The sequence below is a fragment of the Sturnus vulgaris genome, chromosome 16, assembly GCF_052056855.1.
Source record: "Sturnus vulgaris isolate bStuVul1 chromosome 16, bStuVul1.hap1, whole genome shotgun sequence".
Taxonomy (NCBI): Eukaryota; Metazoa; Chordata; class Aves; order Passeriformes; family Sturnidae; genus Sturnus; species Sturnus vulgaris.
Genome location: NC_142258.1, coordinates 15,152,841 through 15,173,110, shown reverse-complemented (window position 1 = coordinate 15,173,110; position 20,270 = coordinate 15,152,841). Strand labels below are relative to the sequence as shown.

Sequence of the window (20,270 nt, the reverse complement as noted above, 5' to 3'; positions counted from 1 at the left end):
GGACAATCTGGATGCGTGTCAGGAGCAATGGATCAAGGTAACATTTAACAGAGCAAGAAAGAAGTAACAAGGAAGATGGAAAAATTAGCACAGCTGAGCTTATTCAATTACCCACCAGGATTTAAGGAGATGAATGAACTACAGAAAGACCTTTGCGAAGAAACTACTTTTGCCATAAAAAGGCTGAGATGAGGAGTCCTAAAATACAGCTTTTCAATCCCAGGATTGATCTAAGGGATCAAGAAAGGCCTTGATAGATAATAGACTCTCAAAAGCAGCAGCTCAAGGAGCAGGTGCAATTTTGCTACAAGCTCAATACTAGAATGTGCCTGCATTAGGTCATTAACTGGAGAATGTTAACTGCTCTGTCACAGTCTCTGTAGCCTGCAAAGCCTGGATGAACCAAAGAAATCTGAAAAAGGCCCAAGAACACAGTTTTCTCTGCCTCCTCCTTGCTTTAATTGGGCTGCCTCGCTGCTGTACGTCAGCCAGACATCCCCACTACCCAAGAGCAAGGTTTCACTTTTTTCAAGCAGTTACTTTGTAACAAATCTGATTTTCTGGCTAAATGAAAGGCAGACGATGTAAGGGGAAAAGCATTTCCAAGTATCATCAACTCAATCTATGTGGAGACATCAGTCATCCCACACTTGCGGTGTCTCTGGCTTTTCCACCCCATCCCAAGGGCCCTACGTGCTCCAGCAGCAAAGGCACAGGGGATGCAGGTCTTACACCTACTAGAAGAACAAACTCTCTCTTACCTCAAAACTCGGGTTCTATCATAATAAAGTACATAAGTAAAGGCAAGCTGTGTAGAGCAGCCTCTCATTGCAGGCTGAGCCAAACAGAGGAAGGATGCCCAGGCATCAGTAGCTTTTTTCCCCCTTGAGCTGGGTTAAACTGCCACATAAAGCAATTCCACAGCCTGGTTCAAGACCAATTCCTCAAGCTGGTAAAGCAGAACCCTTTGCTTCCTCCTGCTGCCCATGGAAAGGCCAGTTTTAGCTCATCCCAAGAGAAGCCAGACATGCCTGCTGCCTGCATCGCTGCTGCTCCCCCAGCCCGTCTCCTCCGCCAGCTCCACACCAGGGAGCCACAACAGGCAGCTCCACTCCGCAGGGAGGGGAAAGGCTGGGAGCCCTGCTTTAACACCTGCAGTAAAACCCCACGGTGGGTGGAGCTGGGAGAGGAAAGGAGCTATAAATAGGTGGAGGATAACGTAGTTAAGTCGGAGTGATCTCCGAGACTGTCTGGTCTAACTGGGCTGCTTGGCTGTGAGCGCTGCGTGAAATCGGATTTCTCCAGGCAAAGCAGTAAATCCTTCTCCTCAGGGTCACCCTCATGCCAGGTGAGAGCAGCCAATGAATGACATTGAAGGGGGAACGTTGACCAAAGGTGGGGAGAGGGAGAACCAGTTTGAGAACAGGAGTGGGCAGCAGTGCTACAGCCCAATGCAAAGCATGGACGTGCTCACCATGCTGAGCCCCAAAACGCCTTTGGCCAACACTAAACAAATGAGGAGCCTCCAAGAAGTCAAGGTGAGAATGGAAACTGCACCCCAGCAAGGGAAGGAGTCAATTAAAGAAGAAGAAAGCCTCTCTGGAAGCACTCAGCCTTATTTTTGAGGAATTTCTGCCACTGGGCAGGGAGATGCCCCAGGAGATGAACTGCAGGCACCTGGCTGAACAGGGGAGTTCACTTCAGTCACTAAAAGGAAGCAAACTGCCAAGAGCTCCTCTGTCTTGGCAGGAGGGAGCAGGAATTTTCCTTTAATTAATAAAGCACTACTTCCACCTACCTAATCTGGAGAGAAAACAACAATGTGAACAGATTGAAGTGTCTTGAGAAGGGTGGATCTCGCTCATGGAAATTAACAGTTAAGCACCTTAGCAAGATGCTGAGGTTGGATTTTGGTTTTCTGCCCCTCACAGCTGCAATAATTACCAGGTTTGAACTGACGCTGTGTAACTGCTCCTAAAATATAATTTCCAAAATAAAAGCAGGTTTGATCTCACCACCCCTAAGCCACTCACAGCTGCTTACCCTGATCTGTGGTACGTGATGCAGACCCTTTCTCAAATTCTCCACCAGGCCCTGGGCAGCAGGAATGTACAGGGTGTGCAGGACAGCAAAACTGTCCCATGGAGCTCCTCCTGCTGCCAGGACAGCAAAGCAGCTGCTGGATGCTTCCACATAACCTTATTCCTCCACACCAGTGAGCAGTGCTGACCCTTCGGCCCCAGCTCTCGTGTCACAGGAAGGGTGGGGATCTACCCAACCCCCTTTCCTTCCCTCCAGTTTCAAAGTAGGCTTTGGCTCTGAAGAGAGCAAAAAAAAAAAAACAAAAAACAAAAAAAACGGAACTAGCCCATGTGTTTCAGTGCATCTAGGAAGTTGCAGGATCAACTTTTCCTAGCATCAGCCCCAAGCTCTTCCCTTTGGCATGCAGCAGGAAGAACAGACAGAGGTCCCTGGAGCTGCTGCAGCCACTGAGGAAATCACTGAGGCAGACTCACCCCAGCTGGTCCCACGTGCAGCAGCCCCTCTTTGTGATGAATACCCCCACACTCCTTTTCCTAGTAATTTACTGATCCACATGGCACGAGCCAGCTTTGTTCGTGCTTGAATATTCCAGCCTCTCTTGGTTCTCAGCCTTGGAAACTCATGGACAAGACTTTGCCACTTCATTAATTCCTCTACTCCCCCAGCCTATAAATCAAGTCAATTCTGAACTACTCCTTTGCTCCAGGGAAGATCCAGGAATGAAAATACCATCAGACATACTGAACTCCAGACAGCTCTGGTCTGAGGTGAGGGCCAGCAGCTGGCCCAGGAGAAGGTTCACCATGTACCTGGGGGAAATACATCCCCCAAAGCTGTGCCCAGAGGAAGCTGCTGGAGACTTTCTTCTAAGATTGAAGCTGAAGTACCAGCCCTTCTCCTCCCTCTGCTGTGTGAGCTCCTCTGCCTGGGGGCTGACTAAGATCCACAGAATGTCCTGAGTTAGAAGGGAACCATAAGGATCATGAGTACAACTCCTGGACTCCTCAACAATCCCACCCCATGCCTGAGAGCAGTCTCCAAACACTCCTGGAGCTCTGGCAGCCTCGGGGCCATGACCATTCTCTGGGGAGCCAGAAGTGCTGGGATCTGGGACCACTGCCACCAGCAAAGGAGGAGCTCTCTGCCTTCAGTCCCACGTAGGCTGCTGCTGGCAGGGGGAAACCAGGGCTCCTGAAGAGCTCCCATTGTCCAGTGCCCACACACAGCCCTGGAGGAGCAGCCTCCTCTCTGGGGACTGCAGGATGTGACTCACACCCTTAAACACCAAGGAGCTCAGGGGCAGCTGCAGGAGCTGGGGCTGTGTGGGGGCATCGAGCTGGAGGAGAGCACTTCAGACATCCTGAAGGAATGGGCAACCCTTGGCCCCCCACCAATCCTGCCTCTATGCACAGCAGCTCTCCCCTGAAGGAGGCACATGCTCAGGGAGGCCAGGGCAAGCAGGGAATGGTGTGCAGGGCTGGGAGGGTGCATAGCAGCTTAAGGTTATAAAGTCCCAGAGCAGGTTGGGATAGCTAAGAATGCAGAGGGGAGTGTCTGATGGTGCTATGCTAGCCAAGGAAGGGAAAGGAGCTCAAGCATTTGTGTGATCTAGCCAGCCCCCAGCTCCAGGCAGGGTGGCAGGACCTGAGGCCATGCAAAACCAAGTACCAAGAGCATGGCTGGAATTCACTAGGCTGAGATGACCCTGAGAAAAGAAATAACCCCAGGAAAGGAAGGGAAAAATCCTCTATTTTTCCACAAGGCAGCAGGGGAAGAGCAGACAAGCAACAAGACACCCACCTCAGGCAGACAGAGCACTGAAATCCAAGCTGCAAAAGCCAACTCAACGAGAGCTCCAGGGCTCAAGTGCAGCAGGAGCAATTGAGCTGGAACACTCTGTGCTGAGCACACACAGTGTCCTGTGCAGGTGTCCTGCACACAGCTGGGGACAAGACAAAGTTTTGCTGCTCCTTCTCCTTGCCCTCACCTGCCAAGCCAGCCCAAGTGCCGCAGTCTTGGCAGGAAGTGAAGGTGTCAGCAAGTTCCAATTCCTTGCAAAGCTTCTAGCAGGGAGGGCTGGGAAGGCACCTCCAAGGACAGACTGAGGCAGGGCTATAACTGGAGGGATGGGACAGGGGTTGGTGAATTCAGCTGGGAGGGGAGAAGCTTTTCCAGCCCTCGTGCTCCACCACAGAGTTCCTGGGGTCCTGTGACTCAGAAAGCTCTGCCTTACCTGCCAGGTAAGTCCTCAGGTGTGCAAGGCACGAGGATGACAAGCAGTGTGAAAGCACTGCACGTGGGAGGACAGAAAAGGGAGCAAAGGGTGAAACTCACCCACCCAAATGTTTGTTCTGGGGCAGAGGGAAGAGAGTCAGATATTCTGGTCTTGCAGGAAACTGAGGGGACAGGAAGCTTTAAGTGAGCTGTTTTCCAGGTCTTGGTGAGAAATAGAGCAGTACACCACTTGCAGAGATATCACTAGCTGAAATACACTGTCTGGAAGCAGATTTCCAGATGGGCTATTAACGAGGTAACAAGATAATTGAACCTGGAGCCCTAGACAAGCACAGAACAGGATCTCACACTCCATGCTACAAAGCCCAGAACAGCAGCACATGTCTCTGGCCACAGACACCAACATGCAATGGCAAGCTTGAGGGTCTTTACCTTTTTCAGCTGCCTTGAAACTGGTTCTGGCCCAACTTTAGCCCAGAAGAAACTCATATACAGCAGCTGAATTGAGCTAAGCTGCATTTAATGCCCAGCACTGACTTCATATATAGGCAGGCAGAGGAAGAGGTGTCTGAAGCCTGAAGTGAAAGATTGATAGGAGAAACAGATGTACTGCAGAGCCAGCTTAGCCACAGAACAACTACCATCAAAGCCTGAACAAAGTTTCCTCTTCTCCCTTGCACTGGACACTGGAAACCAGTGACAGATAATCCAGGGAGCTACTGGAAATCTATCCCAGTCACTTTGAAAGAGGGGATTACACAGATCTGAAAGGGCAATCAGCATCTTAATCACAAGCTGGAGGGAGAAAAAGAGGAGAAGCAGGAAGGTTTTTTCAAAATAAGAGTAAACTTCAAACCTCATCTCCACCAACAACTGCAAAGCAGTAGCTGAACGAGCATGAAAATGGCAACAAGGGCACTGCTGCAGAAGGCTCTGAGTAAACACACATTTAAGAAAACCCACACAACGAAATCCCCACAACCCCAGTGCTCTACTAAGTTAATTAGCACTGCTCCAGTGAAGTGCAATGTGCTGGTGTATCCCGCAGTTCCTGGCCAATTGTGGGTGACTCTGGAGCACACCATGGCGTGGGTGGGCTGGCAGGGCCCTCTGAGCCCCAGCAGCAAGGAAATGCCACAGAGACACTCACAGGGGAAGAAACCAAACAACACAAACCACAGCATCCAATCCCGAGCAGCTTTACCAGCAGATCTCATTTCCAGATCTTTTCCTCCCCGTGTTTATAATCCTTGCAGCAGAGTTCTGTCATCCTACTCAGCTCACAGGCTGCCCCAGCTACAGAAGATGTCAGGCTGAAAAATCACCCCGACAGACTGCCTGCTGAGACCAGTTGCATTATAAAAACAGGAAGCTCTTGCCTGCCTGCTCCCAATATGCTATGGATTTAATGGGAAGGAGCATAAGCAGGGATGCTTTGCAAGAAGAGCACACACATGGGACTCCTGCCAGGAAAAATGCATCTTGAGTAACACATGTGCTCTTAGTTTCCTCTTTTTTCACAAGGGTTTAACTACACTCTGAGCTACCCAGCAGCAATAAACCACTTTTTTCCCCTCTTTCTCACTTATAGCAGAGTGTTGCTTGGTAAACAGCAGATCTTCCTGTCTGAGGCTGTGCCAGCCTGTGCTGAACAGAACTGTTGTTATTGCACATTCACAGCTAGAGATAAACATGAATAAGAGCCACGAGTAACAGCCAGGCACTGGCTCTTCAATACACTGCTTTATCAGCTTCACCTTGATTCAAATGTTTCTGACATCTCTCCCTCCTGAAGGGGCAAGATGGCACAAGTAGCAAGGACAAACATTAAAAAAGAAGACAGAAATGACAGCAGCACAAAAAGCACTCTTCTGTACTTGTACATTCACAAACTGGGCAGCTCACAGCTCCACCTGCACTTGAAACACTCAAAAGCACAATAAGGAAACAAATGGGCCCAGCCAACCCAAGCTGCCCAAATGGGTAAACAAAACAGCCTTCAGCACATTTCTCAGGACAAATCTCCATCCAGAGCCACAACTGCTACAGGACATAAAGGTTACAGAGAACCAGGGAAGGTAAAAAATGTGCAAGTCATCATCTCATCTGCAAACTGACACTCTGCAACGACACAGGCACAACAAACCAACCCAGGAAAAGTGGACACTGGAAGTGTGAGGAGGGTTTCTAACCTTTCCAAGAGCAGATCTCTGGACCAGCTACTCCAGAAGCACTGGGGAAAAAAGCACAGCATGAGTTCCAACAATTCGTTCCAGGAGAAGTTCATGACCTGCATGAGATGACTGCTCATCTTCAGCAGCACGGAACTGGACTTGATGACCCATGAAGTTCCTTCCTCCCAATCACTCAGCAACCCAAATTCACAGAGGCCCAGACACAGCACAAACACGAGGTCATTCCCAAAAGGACAGCAGGGATTGTATCTTCAGATCATGCTAAGCTGACAGATAAGCAGATGAAGGGCTGGCCACTGCAGAATAGAGGGGAAGAGAACTGCAGCAAGAAACAGTCTCACAGCCAGTGAAAACTCAGGGCACAGACTTGGAAAGCAAAGTCTGAGAGACAGGAGGTAGAGATGTTCCCTGAGCACACTGTCCTCAGACACTCCAGTCACAGCTTTCATTCTAACACAGATTAGACAGACAGTAAATATATCATTTGCCCAAGACACATCCAGTTGCATCCCTTCCTAGAGACAGCTCCAGTCCTCACTGCAGCGCCCTGCCCAAGCCACACAGGCAGCAGCACCTGGCTGTCTCCTGCCATTTTAATGCAATTTGGCTTTCCCTGGCTTTCATCAGGCACCACGTCCCAATTTCCAACCAACTGGCCTAGATTTAAGCCAACACATCTCTGGCTGTGCCTCAGGCAAGCAGAGAGGTGGGAGAAGCCTGACAGACAATGGTGCCATTTGGCATTTCCATCACAAACAATCAAGAGATAAAACACAAGAACTGCTGAGAGCTGCACAAGAGGCTCCTGCCTTCCCCAGGAGCACAGGAAACCAGAAGAGAATAGGGAGGTGGGACAGACTCAGGGGGCAGAGAGGAAGTCCCTTGTCTAGAATTATAGAATCACACAATGGTTTGGATTGGAGGGAACCTTAAAGCCCATCTCCTACCACCCCCTGCCACCTTCCACTAAACCAAGCTGCTCCAAGTTTCATCCAAGCTGCCCTTGAACACTTCCAGGGATGGGGCAACCACAGCTTCTCCAAGCAACAGGAAGCACAGCTCACCACAATCATTTAATGCAAAAGCACTGCATTACTGCTTACCCCCTCTACCTCCAGATGACACCTGAAAAACACATCAATCCTTCTGCACATTCATGTGGCAGCCATGCCATTGCTTCTGTTAGGAGATTATATTGTATTGAAATTATAGGTGTGGAGTAACACCTGGTACAAGGAAGTGATACAAACAAAACAGTGCCTGACACCACCACAACCCTCCCCTCTCCCCACCAGAGTAGTTTTACTGGCTCACTGTCTCCATCACAAGTGCCTCCTCTTCAGCTACACCAGTACAGCTGGAATTGTAGGATGTGTTCAATTCCACACACCTTAGGCAATATCTTGTGGCAACAGTCATTTGAACAAACACAATGGTCATATGAGGAAAAGGCTGTACTCTGAGAGGGCTGAAACACAGCACAGATGGTTTGAGTAATGGTGGAGCAAAGCCAGCCACGAGAGGTACCTCCAGCACGGGGAGGGAGCTGAGCTTTAACCAAGGGCTGCTGGCTGCATCCTGAACCAAAAGTGCAGATGGAGAGGAGATCATGTTACTGGAGTCACTCCCTCGTGCCTTGCAAGACACATCCAGCTGCCTGAGCCTCGTGTGGTGCTGCACACCCCCAGGCTCCCCTCCAGCAGGCTCTGCTTGCTAAGACATGGCAAGGTCAGGCAACAGGAACAAGGGCAATAGCTTTTGGAAGACATTCCAAGGCTGCATCAAAACAGATCCAAGAGCAGGAATGCCACCTCATCCCTCTCACCCATGAGAACACGCTGTGGTGGAGATCTGACCAATACCTGCCTGGTGACTGTCACCACCTGAACACCAGAGTGCTCATGGCCTCCAAAGCTATGAGAGGTTCCTGCAGATCTTCTGCTGTGGCTGGACACCAGCAACACATAAACATCCAGCCAGACCAGATGGGCCAACATACAGCAAGCACTGGTGTCCATTTGATTAATCCAAAGCCCCAGTCTGGATGAGGCCACATCAACCTGGATCATTTGAATCCAAGGACAACACCAGCACACACTGCAAACGTATCCTGACGGTCCAAGCTCAGGCTGCCTTCCCACCACCTCGTCCTGCCTCCATAGCACAGGCTCTGAGTGCCCAGGCTGAGAGCAGCCCAGCCACATAAGGCACAACACAGTCACCTCTCTGTCCCAGGGGGCTGGGAACTGCCACAGTTCTGTGGTTACTGCAGGCAAAGCTCTGCAAAGTTTCTTCATTTATTGCCCTGCCTCAAACACACTCTGCAACAGTCATGCAGTTTCCACTGCTTAAGATTGCAAGGTGCTGGAAGACCCCACAGTTTCTCTTCCACTCTCACAGTTTCTTCTCCACCATGAGAGAACCAGAGGACATTGGCATCCCCACCCATTTAAGCGTGCAGCCTGCACACAGACAGCATGGAGACACTCAGAGAAGGAATTCAAACAAGGAAAAAAGACAAGAAAGAGAGGCATGAGAGACACGAAGCAGGGTAACTGTGCTCACAAACCAGACGAGAGAAATCTCCTTCCTTCCAGCCCCTCCCAGCCCAGCTGAGTCAGAAAAGCCTCTCACCCAACACAATTCCTGCTTGGCAGGTCCAGGGGCAGTCGCTGGAGGGTCAGCTTGGTGTCCCTGGTCCCGAGCAGCCACTGCTGGCACCCGCTGAGTGGAGCATGCTAGAAGGTCCCTGCACCAAGCACTGGGAGCACACCAAGCCAGGAAGGAGCAGCTGGACAGAGAGAAAAAAGGCATATAAGAAAAAATGACTGCTGAGACTCCAGGCCCATCAGCATGGCACCAGCAGAGACAACCAACCTTACATTTTTGGTCCCTCAATGAGTATCCTCTTGAACTCCAGCACACAGAGGGCTCTGTGCTTCCCAGGACATCCCAGCTGGAGCTCGGTCCCTCCTGGAGACAGCTTTTGGGTCAGCTCAGACTCTTCACTTGTGCTCTCAGAACCTCTGGCTGTGACTTTATAGTTCCGTGCCCACCACTGGCCCCACTCCCTGCCAGCAGCTGCTGCTCAGCATCCTGGTGTGAGTTGTTATCAGAGCAGGGAGTGCCACGCCTCGGGAGCACAGCAGGATGGAGTGGAGGAGGACTCTGGACAGCTCTCAACAATTAGCAACAGGGCAGGAGCTCCCGAGGGGCTGGACGGGAACGCAGCGATGTCTGGTGGGGCACGCTGCCTGAATGTTCAAATACAGAAACAGATGTTAATTACTCTGCATAGCCAGGACATCATTAGCAGCTACATCTCCTGGAGATTCTGAAGTACAAATTCCTCTGATTATGCCAAACATGCCCATCCCACCCCCAGAAGCCATGACGTTTGAGTAGTTGCCTCGGCAAACCTCCCTCCTCCGAGATATTTTCCCCTTTCTCCTTCATACTCTCTGCTCTCAAAACAACCTGTTTTAATGAAATTCCAGCTTTGGGAAAGTGCTGTCTCCTTTGGGACAGGCTTTTAGCAGATGGAGGCAACAAGAACCCTTGTACATAAGTGTCTGGCTCTCCACCACACTCTTACTTCCTCTATTTCAGGTTGGGGTGGGAGGACAAAAATAAGGATTCAGCTGGCACTATGTGAACAGCCTCTTTAGCAGCATGGCAGAGCAAGAGAACCCATTCTGCCCCCTCACCTTGCTCACCATCCCCACAGCCACAGCATCAGATGCAGCTTGATACACCTGGGGTAGGTGATGGTGAACTCACAAAGAGCTTTTCTCTTCCAGCACTCCCCACCACTGGGGAGAGAGCAGAGGGAGGAACGGGCAAGTGACACTCAGGGACCAGTGATGAGTAAATAAGCGATTGATTTAGGAATCCTTCAGGTTCAAAAGGACCACCCTAATCCTTTTAGCTCAAGGGTCTGGGCAGCTACCCAGGGAATTCCAGGCACACAGCACCTCTAAGGTACTCACTGAGCTGCTCCCACACTGGAAGGAGATTCAGGAGAGTAAACGAGGGAGTGAGACCAACACCAGCAGACAGAGCATCCCCCAAGTGCCACATCCCATCATTATCCTTGCATACATACACCATGGGATAGGAAGGGAAAGCAGTCAGCACTCAGCAGCTCAGCACAGACCTGCTGGGCTGGGCTGGAATTCCAAGGACTTCCAGAGCTCTGCCTGCTGGCCAGAGTCTGCAGGAAGCAGACTGACTAGGGCCAAGCTGGAGAGCAAGACCTTGATCACATCGGTGCTGCAGCCTCTGTGGATGGCCAAAGGAGAGGACAGAGCTCAGCATACAAGGACCCTGGTGCTGTGCTCCCACTTCCATGGAGCAGCACAAACATAGGGAATTTGCTGCCAGTTAAATTGTCCATGAGTAACTTTCTCTGTTCTTTCTCTGTTTTTGTTACAGGAGCAGAAGGACACAAGTTGGGAAGCTGCCTGTGATATCCTCAGTAAACTGAAATCACCTGGGCTGGGACTGGGAACAAGATGCTAAAGGGGAAACTCTGGTGCTGATGCCTGGAAAGGCTGACATGGAACAGAGACTAGGCAGAGCAAAAGGAATATAATAGGAATTTATTGAAATGATACACCTTGGGCACTGCAAGAGCCTGGCCAGGGACACCCAAGTCAAATCCATGATGGATTCAAGTCACGAGTTTTACACTTATAAAAGTTTTGGCTCATCTACATATTGGGGTCAATTGTTCAACCACAGCCCCAGGCTATGACGTCTCAGCCCCCTGGCTTGCCCTCTTCCCTTTGATGTTGTTTCTGCTTTTTGGTACTGGGTGTCCTTGAGTCTCTAGCTGGGAAGGGATTGTTTTGTCTAACTACTCTGTGAAGAGAACTTACTAACACCTAATATGAAGTTTCAGAGTTATATATTAAGCAGTAGAGGATCTGAAAAATATAAAAGCTAAAACCCAAGGCATCATTGCAACTGGAAGCATCACATCAGAAATGCAGCTGGGCAGCATCATTGGAGAGGACAACAATTTTTTGTAAGGTCTTGGTATCTATTTCACCAAATTGAGAATGCACTGATAACCCTGAGGTTTGGCAAGGGCTGCTCACACCAGGGCTGGGGCAGGACACAAGCTCAGTGTCCTGACACAGTGTCACTGTCACCATCCCTGATGCTGAGCCTGCTCAAGCCCACAGCATTTCCTACAAAAGGGGTTGCACTGCAGGAACAGAAAAGCTCTTTCTTTTTTTATGAACACTCATTAGAGTTTACACCGTTGGCAAAGTGTGGAGGCACGCTTTTGTGGAGGAACAGAGATATGGTTCCAACACTGGTTTTAATGTGCAAGCCTAAAGACTCGGCTTCAGTTTTTAGAAATCAAACTTGATCATCTCAAGCTGGCAAAAATAGCCCCATGTTCCCTTGAGTTATTTTCTTTTCAAATAGGCAGGGTACAGCACAATAGGAAATATCAGCAGTTATGTATTCAACCTCCAGAAACCCAACGGGCCAATTCCAGCAACCCACGGCAGCTTTCCAATCCTCCCTGATCTATTTGCTGGAGTTAGTCTGAAAAGCAGGCTGCCCCCAAGCCATTCAGCAAACTCCACATCCCGCTAATTACATCAATATAAATGTATTATCTTGGCTGTCAAACACGGGCTGCCTGAACAGGACAAGGCTCTGCCATGGAAATGCAGGAAAACAATTGCTCTTTCTGCTGGTGACACATTTCTCTGGATCTTATTTCCTTGCCAGGGCTCCCCCTTCTCCCTTCTGCCCAGGCACCAGGGCACCAGCGTTGTTTTCTTCCAGAGCAAGAGGAAATGGCACACAAAAACCCTGCTCATCTTTTAAGTAACTGAACACGAATGAATTTTGGGAGCACCACGAGCATTTCCTATCAGCCAACCTGAGACCTGCCAGCACACAGGGAAGGGAACGGTGAGGGCAAGAGTTAAATGCTTCTTGTGAGCAGGCAGCAGCTCTTCTGCCTCTCTTGGCTTCCTCAGCTGCCATTGCTAAATGCAAGGCAAGTGTCAACGCTCCAAACAGCAAATGTGACAGAAATTTGGAGCAGCCTGCTCCTCCCTGCCCAGCTTGGTGACTGTGGCCTGGAGAGGAGGGAGCCTCTCAGGAGCAACCAGCAAGGTTGAGGCAAGCACAGGCAGATGCAGAGGCTTCCAGGGAGCAGGGAGGCAGCTCCAGAGAGTGGGATTATGACGGAAAATGAGGAGGAAGCCACTGACTCACCTGTCCTACCCGCGTAAGCAGCTTTCCCACCAAAGGCTGCGTGAGTGTGACCTTGCTCAGAGCCCCAGGTTCCAGCAAATCAGGGGCTCACAGGGCTCCCCCCAGTTCTGGGCACTGGGAGAGAGCCATGGTAGCAGGACACTGAGCTGGCACATGCTTTTCAAATCTGCCTCCACTGACTGCAGGCAGCCACAGTCCCTCACCCCAGCCTCCCTCTGCTTCCTAAAAACCCTCACTTGGAGAAATGCCACAGGGTCTGGTCCTTCCCAGACCCCCCCCGCTCACAGGGAGGGTCAGAACGAAGCCAGAAAAAACCAAGCCTGGATTCAGATGAAGCAGGAAGATGGGAGGAAAACAGCATTTCTCCACCTAGGAGCAGATGATGTTTCCATATTGAGGATGAACACAACCATGGACACACAGCACAAGCTGAGCCTCCCTCTATATCTCACATGCAAGCAGTGCAAACTTGGAAAGCTCCCACAAAACCTCCAGGACAGAGGAGAGCAGCGTGTTTTCCACGAATTAAAGCCAACTGCACTCAGCTGGCTGAGGGAACACGAGGGCCGTGACCACTTCCCTCTGCAAAGCCAGCGGAATTCCGAGCAAAGATAAAGGGTGCCTAGAGCAAATATAAGAGGGGAGCAAGCCAGGAGAGTGAGGGGTCATCAGTGCATCTGCTGAGGGCATCCAGGCTCCTCTGTGGGGTCACCCAGCCCTTCCGCCACCATGAGACAGCTCCGAGCCTGGGCTCAATGCCCGACTGTTTTACGTGCAACTTTAGCCCTTTAGGGTTGTTTTCCAAGATTTATTCCCATTCAGGAGACACCGTGCCTGGCCCATGCCTCCAGTTCCCTTATGCACCAAGTCATCAGGCTGGAGGAGGCTGCTCTCCCTCCTGCCAAAGCAATCAGGCTTAGCAAACCCAGCCAGTCACATCAAACCTTCAAAGGGCTCACCAGCCATTCAACCTGTCCTGGGGAAGGAAGCAATGTTGGGCTTTGCCTTCTGTCTTCAACTGTTAAAGCCTTGGACACAAACAGAAGCTGATGCAACTTGAAACGAGTTAATATCCCATATACATAAAATCAGGGTAATTTGAATCATGCCTTGGACAGGTTATGCTCAGGCAGAGCTCAGCCCTGCTCTGGTGCACTCAGGACCATGAGCCAGACTGTTTAACAGGATCTCAAAAAATGGCCAGACAAAAGCCACCAGCAGACTCTCAGAGTCACAGGCAGCCAGTCTGTCACTGCAGCTCTGCTCCAGTTTAGGGAAGAGCATAGCCCTGAAGCACAAGTCTCTCCAAGTCCCAGGTGACAACGTGCAAAGCATGGCAAGATCTCTACATTCAGAGCCACAGTCTGGGATATGCACCCCTCACCTCCACCTTGGCTCCCTCCGAACACATCTCCCAGCCTCCATCAGCTCTTGACCAACCCACAGCAGTGCAGCAGTGTCCTGCACCAGTGCCACCCCAGGCCACGTGCAGTGAGCAGTTCCCAGATAACCTTCTGTGCGACCATGAGAAGCCAGCCAGCCGCATCCCAGGCCTGCAGGCCAAGCTTCAGCGAGATTCCCAGCTGGAAAAACGCTTGGAGGAAACAGTATGACATTTCAAACACGACGTTCACATTATCCCATCTCTGCTAACAGGCCCACGGATGATCACCCTGAACAGTTGTTTCCTGGTGCCTGGGGGGATGTACCCCAGGAGCAGGGAGAGGAGAGAGCTCACTAAATGGAGAGGCTGGCAAGTACAGAGCTTCTTCCATCCTCTAAGATTCCTACATCCAGGACCTGGAGGCTGAGATGCTTCAACTGCAGCTGAGCTGACATGCAGCAAAATCCAAGGGTCTTGATGAGACAGTGGGACCCAACAGCCTTAGGATGTTCAAGACCCAAGGATTAAGAGCCAGCCAACTGATTCTAAAGGGCAAACTCGCAGAGGCTTGAGAAACTCTGCATAAAACCCTGTTCAGCCCCAGCACGGGGACTAAGCTGGAGGCGAGACTGAAGACCTGAAGGGCAGGCAGCCCGGGGTGCTGGGGGCTCTGCCGTGCTCCAGCCCGGAGCAGGAATTCGGAGATGCCCCGAGCGGGGTTCCCCTGCCCGCGGGAGCACCCGGGAGCTGTGATCTCTCCGCAGCGGGCGCGGGGCGAAGGCAGGTCAGGCACTGCAGCCTAACGCGGGCAACCGCGGAGCTTCCCCGTTCCCCTGGCTGCTGCACGACCCTCAAGCCCGTTACAAACCCGCCGGCTGTGCGGCCGGGCCGGCTGGCGAGCGGGGCCCCCGCAGCCCCGAGGACACTCCAAAGCCCCGGGCAAGGCGCCCCGGCCGCCGCACAGCCGTGAGCCGGGACCCCGGCACCGCCCGCCCTCCCCCGGCCGCCCCGGCCTCCAGCTCCCGCTCGGGCCCACCGGCAACAGGTGGTGCGGGGCGGCCCGGGGGTGGCCGGGCCCAACCGGCGCCTCCGGCCGGGAGAGCCCCAGGCGACCCCCGGCGCGGGCGGGAGCCGCGGCCCGCGGGGCTGCGGCGGGAGGCCCCGGGCGGGCGGCCCGTCCGTCCCCGCTCCCTCCCCCGCGCCCCCGTCGCCGCTCACCTGGGGGTGGAGGCGCCGCACTGCCGTTCTGTGCCGCCGGCCCCGCGCGTTCCCCCGGGCGGAGCAGCTCGCGCCCGCACCGGCCGCCCCGCCGGCCCTTCCTCCCGCCCGCCCGAGCCCCGCGCCCGCCCTACGCCGCCGCCGTGGCGCAGCGCCCCGTCCCGGCCGCGGGCGTGCGGCGCGCAGACAGCGCAGGGACCGTCGTGAATAGCGCGGCGGGACTACGAACCCCGAGGGGCGCCGCGCGCAGGAAGCGGAAAGCGAAGGCCGAGCAGGGCACCGGGAGCGGCGGTTGGGGGCTGGGACAGGCCCGGCGAAGCCCCGGGCAGCGGCAGTGGTTCGGGTCCGAGGGAATGGCGAGCTCTGGGCGCGCGGAGGGCGGGAGCCGGAGCCGCCGGTGAGGAGCGGAGGGCGCTGTACGGCGGGAGTGGACTACGACTCCCAGCGTGCCTTGCGGCTCGTGGGAGAGCGCCGCCTCCCGGCCGGGGGTCGCGGCGCAGGCGGCGCTGCGCTCGGGGGCGGCGGGATCAGCCCGGGCTGAGGTTCCCGGAGGGTCCTGGGGGAGTCTTGGTGTGTTCTGGGGTTCCTTTGGCTCCGTTCGTCCGGGTCGCGGTTTGGGAAAGGCGGGTGCGTGGCTCTGAGCCCTCACACGGCGGCTCCGTGCGCCCCTGAGCGCCCCTGCCCGCTCCCCTGGCAGGCGCCGCCGTGAGGGGATGGAGGATCCGGGCGTTCCCTGTGAGGATCAGAGCCCGCGGCTGAGCCAACCTGGGCAGAAGCCGCTCGTAATTACAGCTCTTAATGACCTGGCGGCATATGAAGGGAAGGTGGAGCCGGCGGGATCTGCTCGGCGCTGCGGGCGATGTGCAGCCGTGGTTCGGCGTGGGACGGGCAGCGGCAGGTGGGGCCCGCACCCCCACCCGGCCTCGGAGCCCAGAGCCACATCCCCACCCAGCTCAAGGCCACACTCGCCTTCAAGGCGCCTTCAAACGCTCCCAGCCCACGGAGATGAGAGCTGGGAGCAGTTCGTGCAGCACCTGCTGCACTCGCCATGCTGGGCTGCTCCCTCCTGGAGCCACGAGTGAAAACGGGGAGGGGGTCCCAGATGCGACCCAGCCCAGCTGGTCCAGCACACCCTGATGGGAAATCAATGGTCGTTGTTGCAGCAAAAGCAGCATCATTTAAACCACCAATCTTGGAGGGGGGTTATTGGCTACTAAGTGAAACATGACAATGACTAAACAGGGAAAATGTTCTCTTTAGGCTGTTGGACCCTCCCCAAAGGGCACCCCAGGCTTTTTCTGTGGGCAGTTGAGGAGTGCTGAAATGGCCAATGTTAATGAGACCTTCTGTAGGACAATGCAGGAACCAAAAGCTGATGAAGAACTTGTGTTTCTCTTCATCCATCTCTAAGATGTGATTGCCAGTCGGACCAACACATTTATTTGCAGACAGATCTTTTCTGCCACTGTTCTTTGGGGTGGGCCAGGGGAGGAGCCGCCCCGTGCTGCCCTTGCTCACAGATGGGATTCCTGGATTGGGGAAATTGAGGGCCCGGTGCTCCAGCAGTGCCTGAGGAAAGCGCAGAGCAGGTATCCCCAACACCACTGGATCATGGAATATCCCAAGCTGGAAGGGACCCACCGGGATGATCAAGTCCAACTGCTGGCCCTGCACAGGATATCCTCAGGAATCCTGCCATGGCCAGTGGGGCTGCCTTGCCCATTGTAGGGCAAAACCTCTCAGGACCCACTGGGGAAAGGGAGAATTTGGGCTTAAAATAATCCACTGGTTCCAGCATGGTGGGCGTTTCCATAAGATCTGTCACCAGCTATGGAGCATTAGCTGGACTGGGAGCTTGGACACTTGGGGACATTCAGTGGCTGCACTCTGGTGTCACATGAGGTACCCTCAGGTGCCCAAGTCCTGGCCCCACAGTTCAAGCCTTTTTTTTACCATACAAACCTTGCTTTCCGCTGGCTGCAAAGGTTCTCCCCCATCCACCACCACTTCCCAAATCTGACAGAGGAGAGCATCAGCCAGCTCTCCCCACACCATGGACTCACAGCTGAGATTTAAACAGCCATGGATCAATGTGTGTCAGCCCAGACACGGCTCCAGATCTCTCTGAGAGCTCCCCTGGCACTGATCCTGAGCTCTGTGCCGTGAAATACCCTGGAGGATGGGAGGTGGCCTGGAGCAGACCCAGCTGGCCAAGCACAGGGGTACACACCCAGGGTTGGCAGGGACCGGAGGATGCACAAGGAGAATTCCCGTTGTGTTCTGGCAGTGCTGGAACCAGCAGCTCCTGCCTGAGGCACATCAGGTGAGAGAGAGGAAGGGTTTGCATGTTCCACATCCCAGGATCTTCCAGTCCTCGTTCCCCAGGACACCAAGCTTCCCTCCTTTCTCACCTTGGCCGTGACCTCCACACTGGCAAGTGGCTTTTCCCTGGTACCTGCCCTCAACTCTCCCAGCTGCAGCCTGAGCAACCAACAGGGAGGGCCTGATGGCTGTCAAATGGCAGGACAGAAAGTCATATGATCCATCATTGATTTGGGAGGAGATATTCTTTCTTGAGCTGTGGCAGTGGAAGGCTTTTTGCAGCAAGGCAGGTGCAAGGAAATGCAACCCTTGACTAAATATATAATGTATATATACTGATAAGGGTGGGGAGGCCCTGGCACAGGGTGCCCAGAGAAGCTATGGCTCCCCATCCCTGGAAATGTCCAATACCAGGCTGGACAGGGCTTGGAGCAGCCTGAGATAGTGGGAGGTGTCCCTGCCATGGCAGGGGGCGGGACAAGATGAGCGTTCAAGTTTCTTCAACCCAAACCATTCCACAACTTTGTGATTATCTATGTGTGCATCTATCACTAATCAGTGATATGTTTTTAGCTGGTAGGGATCTCAAAGTTATGCAGAAGATGTATCCTGTGTGTGCAACACTGAGGGCATTTGAGGGAACAATATGATACAAACCCAGAAGAGTTTTGCTTTTGTTGTCAAGAGAATGCATCACTCGTGTTCTGGTATGAGGGAAATTGGACTCAATGACTTTGAGAGGTCCAGGAATGCCCCAGGGAAGATGCAGACTGTATTTGTGGAGGCACATGGTGGTTGCAGAGGTCCAGCAGCTGTCAGCAGTGTGCTGTCTGACACCAGGCTCATGGCTCCTCAAGCTCGCCCAGCGCCACATGCTGTCAGCTGCAGTGGGACAGCTGAGGGGATGGAGATCAATGGTCCTGCTGCAGCTGTGCCAGGACATGTTCAGTGGGCTCTGTTGTCTTTTTTGGTGTGGTTGTGACACTCAAACCTCTCCCTGCTTGAGAGGAAGGTATCCATTCTTTCTGCTCAGGGAGAATTATCTGTTCCAAAACCCTTAGGTGATCCCAGGGGCCCACACCTGTCCTTGGGACTGAGTCGGTGGCCTAGAATGGCCCCCTGGGCCCCACATCATGGGGACATGGGGGATTGGGGTGTCTCTTGGTGTGCTGGAGCTGTGGGAATGTTCGTGGCACTCCCTGTAGGAATTCCCTGTAGTCCTGGGGGAATTCTCACTAGAGGAGAATTGTCAGCATTTTCTTAGGGGAATTTGAGAGTTCTGGGAGTATCAGGGCCTTCTTGGGGAAATCTGGAAGCTCTGGGAGTATGAGGCATCTCCCTGGGTGTGTGGTATCCCCAGATGTCACAGTCCCCAGTTCCTCACAAGCACTGCCCAAGTGCATGGGGATCTCGGAGATTTGGGGTACCAAGCTGTCATCAGTGGGGTGGAGGTGTCAGGGGACCCCAGGGAGGGGAGGCCTGCCCAGGTCACTGGCCACGGGGATGGGCTCACTTGGTGGCCCTTGGGCACACCTTGGGGCAGGGGTAGTGACAGGGACCCCCAGGGCCTTGGGAATCTCATCCCCTTGCAGCCCCTCAACAGCCCATCAACACCCAGTCTCCTCCTCGACTCTCTACTCTGCCAGTGCTCCCCAACAGCCTCTGCTCACTCTCCAGCTCCCCCAGTGACCCCAAACCTTCCCCAGTGATGACCCAGAGGATCCTACTGCCCCACCATTTCATTCCCCACTTGCTGTCCCACCCTGAGCCACTGCTTACCCAAGGAAAGAAAGGGATGTGGCCTGGACATGGGGTGCACGGCCTCCCTGATCTCCTTTGACTGCTGGACAGTTTTCTCCGTGTTTGCCATGGCCCTGATGGTTCAGGTCCCTACCAGAGCCATTCTGAGGGGTCTGGCTGTCCCCAGATACAGCACAGGGGCTATCACCTGTCCCCTGTTCCTCACACACATGGGCTGGGCTGGTCCCTCACTGCTCCATGAGGGGATTCTGTCACAGCTCCCCAGGTTACCCTTTGGATTGCTGGTTTAACCATTCCTATCGCTAAAGTAGCTACTAAAACACTTCAAATCATAAACTATGTCGAGTTGGAAGGGATCCACAGGGATCACTGCCTCTTCTGGCTCCCTGCTCTTTAAAAGACCAGTCTTCCCAGTACAAAGTGCCCCAGGTACGTGGGGGCTGGAAGACTCCTCCTCAGAACGGTTGAAGGCAAAGGAAAGAGTGATAAAAAGGACTTTTGGCAGCAGTGCCTCTTCTGCCACCTCCCTGGGCAGAGAGGTAGGATGACATAGGTGGAAGCTAAGTTTTCACTGGAAATCTGTCAGAACGGGTTGGTAGAAAGGGTGTGGTAGAGTGGGAGAAGAGAACCAAGTGTGTGTGTGAGGAGCTCAGTGTGACTCTGCTCCCTGGAGCAGCCTGCTCCAAAATCCCTGGGATCCAGAGTGTCTCTCTCATCACCCCAAGGCCCACACTGTCCTGCTGCCAGGTATCACTGAAAGGTGAGTACAGGGGTTGGAGATCCCCAGGATCCAGCAACAATGAACTCCCACATGGGGAGCACCTAGGACTAAGCAGACAGTAAATGACAGAGGAGCTGAGACAATG

General features: G+C 53.3%; 1 protein-coding gene across 7 annotated transcripts in view; it reads right to left on the bottom strand.

The window, feature by feature from the left end:
• CAPN15 (calpain 15) overlaps positions 1-15,466 on the bottom strand; it is a 57,065-nt gene extending 41,599 nt beyond the window's left edge. For 3 of the 7 annotated variants that reach the window (XM_088174675.1, XM_088174680.1, XM_088174679.1), the window contains exons 1-5: positions 15,322-15,466; positions 9,351-9,727; positions 9,108-9,264; positions 6,471-6,511; positions 4,711-4,853 (exon numbers count right to left, since the gene is read on the bottom strand). The gene's annotated coding sequence lies outside the window, so the exon portion shown is untranslated. The remainder of the gene's footprint in view (positions 1-4,710; positions 4,854-6,470; positions 6,512-9,107; positions 9,265-9,350; positions 9,728-15,321) is intronic. The other 4 variants (XM_088174678.1, XM_088174681.1, XM_088174676.1 and 1 more) reach the window with 3 other exon arrangements.
• Between the last annotated feature and the right edge of the window lie 4,804 nt (positions 15,467-20,270).